Source organism: Nestor notabilis, unplaced genomic scaffold (assembly GCF_000696875.1).
Source record: "Nestor notabilis isolate BGI_N333 unplaced genomic scaffold, ASM69687v1 scaffold17060, whole genome shotgun sequence".
Lineage (NCBI taxonomy): Eukaryota > Metazoa > Chordata > Aves > Psittaciformes > Psittacidae > Nestor > Nestor notabilis.
In genome coordinates this window covers 44017-52829 of record NW_009910836.1, presented here as the reverse complement: position 1 = coordinate 52829, position 8813 = coordinate 44017, and positions in this window count along the sequence as shown.

Genomic DNA, 8813 nt, shown 5'->3' with positions numbered 1-8813 from the left:
CAGGAATTCAAACAAACCTCCAATCACTGCATTCAATGAAAGTGAGCTCGCCTAGCCAAGAAATGAATTGCAGGCCCTTGGAAACTACTTAAAGAGAGACAGTTTCACAGGGACAGAGGAAATCTGACAGAGTCCAGGAAGCTCTTCTGGGTCCATGATGTCCGTTGTGTCAACTGTTGTTTGCCTGGCGCCATATTTCTGACCTCCATACTTTTCTGCCTCCCTTTCTGAACTAGATGGCCCTCTGCTTTTTGCACTTGGTGTTTCATTCCACAGGACACCTCTCTGTGCCTTGACTGCCGTTAGCATCAAGTGTTTTCACATGTAATTTTGCATCTGCTTTTTCTTTGCTCTTGAGCTGGGATTTATTTCATTGTAGTATCTGTTTCCCAACAGCCTGTGGCTTAAGTCTTATCTTTTACCTCTCTTCAGTGTGAAAAATTAGTCTTGAAAAAGCTAGTAAAGTCCTTAATTGATTCTGGTTGTTCTCTGCTGAACAACTGCTGAAAAAGTTTGTGAAAGTTAAGCTTCTGACAGGCGAATATAGTTGTTGTGAAGGGAAAAAGATCTTGGGCTTAGATTCTGTAATTCATTTTTAGGTTAAGTTAACTAAGTTAGCTTACTTCATCATAGAAGTGAGGGAAAATGTTCCTGTCAAAAAATTGTAGTTATTTTCAGCAAAGTAGCTTTAGGTTTTCTTCCTAATAAAAACTGACTTTTGACTTGTACAAATGTCTGTGAATATGAAAACTGCAAGAAACTGCTAATGGAAGTTGAACTCATGACAGGACAATCAATAATAGAAGAAAGATTACTTTTTTAAGGAAAATCTAATGAATCTTCATCAGAGGTGGACCCCTACAAAAGCTAATGAAAATTTTTAAATAGACAGCTTTACAACATATTTTATATATAATGTTGAAAAGCCTTTCATATTTCTTTATCTATTCAATTTTTTATGCTTGTTTCTAAACCATTGGATGCTTGTTAAGATTTTTAACATCAGTATTTCCAGTGATATTTTTCTTGGTTGGAAAACAGTGTTACTAAAGTTTCAGTAAAATTTCTATCTTGGATTTAAATCCACAGCCATTAATTTTATTTATTTATTTTTTCCTTTAGTCTTATAAATAAAATATTTAATTTGTTCTTATCCAAATCATCTTAAGTGACTTATTTTCAGTCTTGTGCTGACATTCCACTGTGTTTTTTATTGCTAACAAATGTAATACTTCATGTTTTGAATTTATGATAAGGTAGAAACTGTGCTTGTAATTACTGCAAGCATAAACACAGGCTTCACTTTTATTCTGTCCAAATGCTTATTCTAACCCCTGTATTCATATTGCTTTCTGATGTTTTGTGTATGTACTGAGTTTTGGAAGTTAATTTGCACTTTAAAAAAAATTTACATGTTTTTACCAGTAGTGACTTAAGGGGACATTACTATATCTGTCCCTTTTCTCCAAAGGATTGGGTGTTTGCCTGCTCCCAGTACAGTGCGGAAGTGTCTTTGTCTTCCTTGCTGGGAAGACACTGGAGAGATGAAGGGAACTGGAGAGAAAGACAGTGCTGTGCGGAGCCAGGGCTGTCCTCAGCCAGGAGCTTACCCCATCACATGACCTCATGTGAAGCTGGGATGGGGCTGCCCTTCTTCCTTTCTTTCTTATTCTCTGGATTTGTAGTTGATTGCACTAGTGATGGGAAGATGTGAAAACGGACCCATAGTAAAATGGTATAAAACTAAACCAGGAGGAGTATGGCACTTGCTGTGGTGCCAGATGCTAGATCTAATTTGGAAGACTGGAAACAACTTGGGGCTCCAGTTGACAATACATATTTCCTGGCTCTTGTTTAATCCCACGTAAGTAGTGTTTTTGTCAATAACGGAACAAAAGCGAGGAAAAGAAAGGCATGTATCTGTCTGCCATATGTATGACAGTTCAATTCTTATAAAATACACTACTTATTTATAAAACAGGGATTATTTTCCAAATTACATTTGCTCAAATGTCTTGAAATGAATCCAGAAACACTCTGAAAAAGTGCTTAGAGATGATTTTTCAAATTTGGCAAAAAATGTGATTTTGGTATCTTCAAGTCCTGAAAAAACACATTTGTTGAAACTACAGAACTGTTTAGGTCCTGATGTATCAGAAATAATCTATGATCATTAGGAACAAATAACAAAATCATGGAAGAATCAGAGGCAACAGAAGAGTTTAATTTGCTGATAATACTGTATTCCAAGTGGAAATATAGGCTATATGAAGTAGAAAGTACAAAATCTGGTGATGCCTTGTCTTTTTTTTTTTATTTGGGTTTTTTTTTTTCCTATTTTTTTTTTTTTCACCTCCAGTTACCATCTTTCTGGTTGTTTGTTTTGTTTGTTTTGTTTCCCAGAGACTTTTGGCCTATCATTAACAGTAAAGGCTGATGGTTGTTCACATGAAGAAATATCTGCATACTGTTACCTTTGTATCAGTAAGGTAGCATGTAGCCTTCTGCAGGGATGGGAATCCTGGTTTTACCACTTTCAAGCTGATCTTTAAAAATAGTTACAGGGGAAAAAATCCACAAGATTAAATAAGCACAGGTACACCGTAAAGGATATGTGAATAAAAAATGTATAAGGGTTCTTGGATTATGTCCTTAGGTGATTTATTTACATAACTGCCAAAGCACCTTGTTACAGGAAGAAGGAAAATTTGAGGGCTACTAAACACTTAGCTCTACATTACATGAACTTCAAGGAATTTTAGTTATATGACAACTGTAAAGACTGTTTTTACATTTTACTGAACAAATAAGGGATCACTTTCCCTCTTGATTCTTTTAATCTATCTGAAGTTGTAAAGAATGCAGAGAAGCAGATTTTTCCCAGATCAAATACAGTAGGATGAGGTAGTGCTAAAATGGGATCTTCAAGTCATTTTTAATCATCCTTGAACTCAAAACTTTGGAACTTCTGTCTATGGTTTGATAACTAGTTTTACAAGAGATAAATGCTTGGGAGTTTCCTGTTTACTTTATCTTCCAATAAAAAACTGACCCAAACCCCAGTATTCTGCAGAGAGTATAAATCCAGTCAGAAAAATGCTTTTTTTCTAAGAATTAATCTAGTCACATAAAACTAAGTTTGGAATGACTGGGCAAGCTAATGACAAGCATCAAAACTTTTCAGGAGCTGTTCAGAACAAAAGCGACAGCCAGTTTATCAAGAATGGGTTACTATTTTCATTTATGCTTGTCAAATAATTTTAGTGTGTGGTGAATTGAAATAATAAAGGGAGTTTAATCTACTTTATGAGAACTCAAAGATGTCATGTTCATGAATTCTGTATATTAATATAGCAGAAAAGAATTAACTTCTTCCTCTCTTTACCACACAGCTTTTGTTTGTATTGTTGCATAACTTATTAAATCAGAGTTAAGAGAGCTTTGTATCTGCTCTTGTAAGCCATAAATTCTGGAGCCACACTTTTCCTATGGGAATGCAGATTCAGTCTAGGTGGGAAAAAAGTCCTGCCTCTGCATTTATGAGCCTCTCACACTCCTAAGTATTATAATTGTTTCAGTGGAACACAGTTGTCTTGGAAAGAAAAAGCTACCAGGTTGCTCAAGCTGTTTCGGGGAGGGGGAAGGAGGGAAGGTTAAAGAGCTAGAGAGAGACCTTGAAGTATACTCTTTACTTCAAGGGGGAGCCAATGCACAGAGCAGGAGAGGAAAGTGGTACGTCATGTGAATCTTCATGCTAAGCAGACTGCTTGTATGTTTATGTATCAACTCAATCTTTCTTTCAGGATGTGTGACTTAATACCTGCACGTGCATTACATCAGTTAGGAAATTCTGCTCATTGGTGCCTGCTTTGTTTTGAGTAGGACAGGGCATCATCTGGAGTGAGAGTTAAGCATATTGAGAATCAGTCCAGGCAAATACACAGGGGTTAGGCAGTGATAAGGGCATCTTCCTGAACGTCTTAACATCAGGAGGAAGGAGGGGTGAGGGAGAAGGCATTAGAGAGAGGGAAGTGTTTCAGACAAGTACTTTGGTTCTGGCTATTGTCAGCTATGCTTTGTCCAAGTGATGATTTGTACTGGATATAAAGTTGCCATCTCCTATGTTTTTTTTAATATTGATTTAGATTAAATGAGGACCTAAACATCATTTTTGGCATCTCAACATTGTTGCCTTACTGGTTCTTAACTACTTTTGTAGAAATACTGAATGCTTTGATAAAGGAATGTTACAGATATTTCAGCATGTTCACAAGGTTCTAGATCTGAGAGGAAAGTCTGCCTGTAATAATCAGTTAAAAATGGGATAGATAAATGTGATGATCAGTAGCAGCAGAAGATGTAGAGAAATGACTAATCCTAAATAGTACTGTAGGTCATTGAAGGTCATTTTTCCTTAGGAAAAAATGTGTATAAAAACTTTTCTAAGCACTTTCCACTGTTTCTTTCTTTTCACATACATATTGCTGAGAGTTGTGAAACAACTTATTGTTCATGTTCTGTATGAGTGCTCCACTGGACTCTGATTTGTAAATAGGTTTTCAGAACTGTATTTGAGCTAATTACTTTCATACACTATGTGTTTTTTTACCAAGTTTTAAAAATTATTTTGGTTCCCCTAAACATCTCCTGTATTCTGAGGGAGTTTTCAGAATGGCTGTTTTCTAAATATGCTTAGGAAGACGAAAGTCTAACTACTGATAAGTGCCTTTACCCCTGGGCAACTTTACGTATGAGTTGCCTAAAAATAAATCTCTAATTTTCATAGCTCTCTTACTGATAAATGGTTATCTTGCATTTGAAATGACACTTAAAAAATTTCAGAAACTGCTTTCACCCTGAAACCGTTTTTGGTTGACTGTGGCTTGTATTCCTGTTTCCTAATTGTACTTCTGGAGTTATAGGCCAGATTTCTGTGTATGATTATCTCTTTATGTGTTTAAATTACTCATTTATAAAAGGAATATATCCTACCCACATTGCATATTACCAGTTTATCATGTAGAGGGTATGTACAAAACCGGTGCTTTCAGATGCTAATGAATCTGAATTGCTATGCAGCTATGGGGACCTGAGTATCTGTTGACATAGCTCTCACAAAAGGTTTGCTCACCTTCTCACAAAAGTTTAAAAGGATTTGCTGAGAACTACATATACATTTTTATGTTGCTTTTGTCCTTTCATTCTTGGTTTAGAGCTTCTTTTCCCCCAGGTCTATTATTTAAAATGTGAATTTCATGTGATACTATTTATATGCAAAACAATATACGATTACACAAATTTGGCCAGTTATTGTCACATCTTACTCAAATAAGGGTCAAAGTCTTGCTCAAGACAGGAACTGTTGTTTTCAGTTAGATAAATTGGGATACTAAGTTGATGTCACAACTGTGATGTTTTCCCTCAATCTTCCCTTAAAACCTGCACACCCAGGATGATGACAGCTGGGATGCAGCAATCAATGTTTTCACTTGTTTGTTACCACCACAAAGAAGTGTGGTGCAGCATATGATAAACTCATTGTCGACTATTGGGAACATGCACTTTTGTTTGTTTTAATATACAGTGCCCAGTATAATGAGGAGGCCCTTTAACCAACACTACTACACTAATACTAAAGAATAATATATTTGGAAGTTTCCCTGTGCATGTGTGTCTTCATTCAAAGAAAAAGCTTCTGGGCTCTATCTATACTTTTTGAAGTAAAAAAATGTCCTCCTAGCTAGACAAATAGCTTTCCTAGCTGAAGCAGGTATTATTCAATCTTTGACTGAATTCTAGCCTTTTCCAAGTAGTATTATAAAAATGTATTTGTTTATTTATTTCCCTTTAAGGCTTAGTAGGGTCGTGCATTAGTGACCTGACAGTGTCCCTTCTCTGAGAATTAATGATGAATAATTTCAAGTAGTAGCAAACTCTCTGAAATGGGCTCCTATTATCTCTCAGTGCAAGTTAAAGCAAATAAAAAAAAAATCAGAATTAGCTCTTAACTAATTATAAGGCTTTTTTTTTTTTTTTTTTGGTATAAAAGTCCACGCAAGCAAGTAAGCAAGTATGAATCTGTTTAGTAGCTTTTAGGGACAGGTCCTATTTACAAATAGCACCACCTACAAATACTCCTGTTTGACTTGGGTGTTAATATATGCTGATTAATGTGTTGAAGGAGGATGGTTAACCTGAACTTCTTATCTGGTCACCATTGATGCAGTCCAGGAAAGAATAACTGTGATTTTTTAATGTTCTCACTTTGTCTTATCAATGTCTTCTCATTTTGTCCACAAAACTGAAGGTTAACTTGGACAACAGTTGCTTCAAGACAACTTTTATTACTTCAAGGGCTTGAAGGGCTGACATCATGGCCGAAGTGACTGAAAGTGACTGAAGAGAGGAAAGGATTGATATTGAGGTTTTTGACAGGGACTAGATCAGCTTGAAAGAGGTGTAATTTGTAGACTCAGAAATGGAAGCCATCATTGAAAGAAATAGTTTGTGTATGTATTTTTATTGATGTGACTTAAAAGCTAAGTGAAAAGAGTATTCAATTGTAATTGCATGACTATGATATTTGTTTCTTCAGCTTTAGATCTGTATAAGCAGCTGAATGTCAGAACACTAAGTAAGCAGTCTAAATCCCAAAATAGAATAAGTAGATGATGTAATCAATAAGGTCTTTTATAGTGACGGAAGACCAAGGTCTTTCTTGGAAATAAGATAAAAACACCCCAACCAAAAGAATCCACAAAAGAAAAGACAGAATTTAAAAGGAAACTACAACTCTACGAGCAATGTACTGGGATTGTCTGGTAGGTTAGGTAAAATGCATGACACAAAAATCAGTATTTTGGGGGGGGGCTTACATTTTGAAGCATGAGAAGACACAGATTTCCTGCTTTCAGAAAGAAAGTGAAAATATATGTGAGTAGGAAGGCACCAAATTGTGTTTAGGAAAGCTTAGTGTTCAGCTAAATGCACAGATGCATAAAATAAACACTTTTTATGCCTAAACCACTGTTTATATAGTAATGAGGATTTTCCATCAGTTTCTTCAGTTAAACAGTAGCAGTCTTTTTGTTCTTTAATGGAAAGAAGGCAGTCTTCCATTAAAATATCAGCATGTTATGCTCTTTTATCTTTTATATGAGTTCAGCGTAGTCATAACCCTAACAAACCAACATTTAAACCTCCTTTCTATTTAATTTTTTTCTAAGGTTTGTGAAATGAACTGGGTCCAATTTTGCTTAAGAAGCAAGCTGGTATTTTGGATGATAGAGAATGTCAATATCCAGCTTTTGTTTTCAAAGATGGAGACAGCTTGTTTATGACTAGGAACATCTGCCAAATGCTCTAACACCAGCATAAATTAACTATTTACTCAAGCCCATGTTTACATCTGTGGAAGAAGCTATTGCTCCATGTTTTCAGTGCTCCAGAGGCCTATAAATCCCCTGAAAAACATTGCAACAATGTAAAACAACCCAGTGCAGTTATTCAACAAGTACCATTTTTATAGGGCTGTGCTCTACCGGAGCATGCTTAGTACAGCATCTACAATCAATCCAAGCCTTAGTGACATTTGTTCTACTGACTGGAGTCACTAGGGACCACAGAAAGGAAGGGAGATGCAAGTCATGCTAGCTGGACATTTTAAATAAGCAGGCAGCAAGCAAAAGCATCCTGAAAGTGCTGTGTTGCTATGGAGCTCTCAGAAGAGTGGGAAAGATAGAGAATTAAGTTGTTCAATACTTTACCATTGCTCTTGACACTTTTTCATACAACGGACAATTCAGATCAGATGGTTCAGGTTCTGTTTTATATGAACAGAAACTATCAGCTAGTACATTGAAGAGATGGTTATGCAAAGCAAACAGTCCCTTGTTCATAGACTTCTCCTTTGCCTCAAGATCCTGAGCAGGGATATTAGAGGCCCACATTCAGGGTGGCTATCAATGGGTAAAAAGACTGGAAAAGCTCCTTTCTTGGCATTAAGGTTTTTCAAAGCAGTACAATTTTAAAATAAGATACCCTTCTTAAAAATAGTATAATGTCCAATCATCTGATTTAATTGGGCAGAAACTCAGTGACTGAGTAGTTTAAAATTAGATGGAATAAAGTTTTATATTGAAAAGAGTAACGCCCCAGAGCTCGGGTCTGACTGTTATAACTCATTTTGTTGGAAAGCTGCAGACCTTTATTCCACTTCTTAATATACCTCTTGAATTTGTACTGTTTCAGAGCTGCCGCATACTTTTTCAGAGCTGTCAGACCAGAGTTTAGGGGGTATTTTTTGAGGTTCAGAGGGGGATTTTTCTACCTCCCCCTCCTCACCCCGTTAGCACTGGCAAATGCAGTGTTCATTGCTGTTGCATGAAGTCCAGCCCTGGAATTGCTGGTAACTGGTGTATTCATGCTGCTGGTGCTGGCAATGCATTGTTGCTTCAAGCCTCTGCTTTTTAGAGTACACTCCTACCTCCTCCAGTAGGTATGATAATAATTTTATTGCTATTTTTTCCCCTATTTCTGCGATCCAGTAATCTCAAATATTTAATCAACTCTTACTGCAGAACATCCAATCTTAGTTTATATGGATGGGAAGAATAGCAAAGAAATGAAACAGGATTTTTCAGTGTTCCAGTATCTGAAGGGGGCCTACAAGGATGCTGGAGAGGGATTGTTCCTCAGGGACTGTAGTGATAGGCAAGGGGTAATGGGTTCAAACTTAAACAGGGGAGATTTAAGTTGGATATAAGGAGACACTCCTTTCTGTGAAAGTGGTGAAGCATTGGAATGGGTTGCCC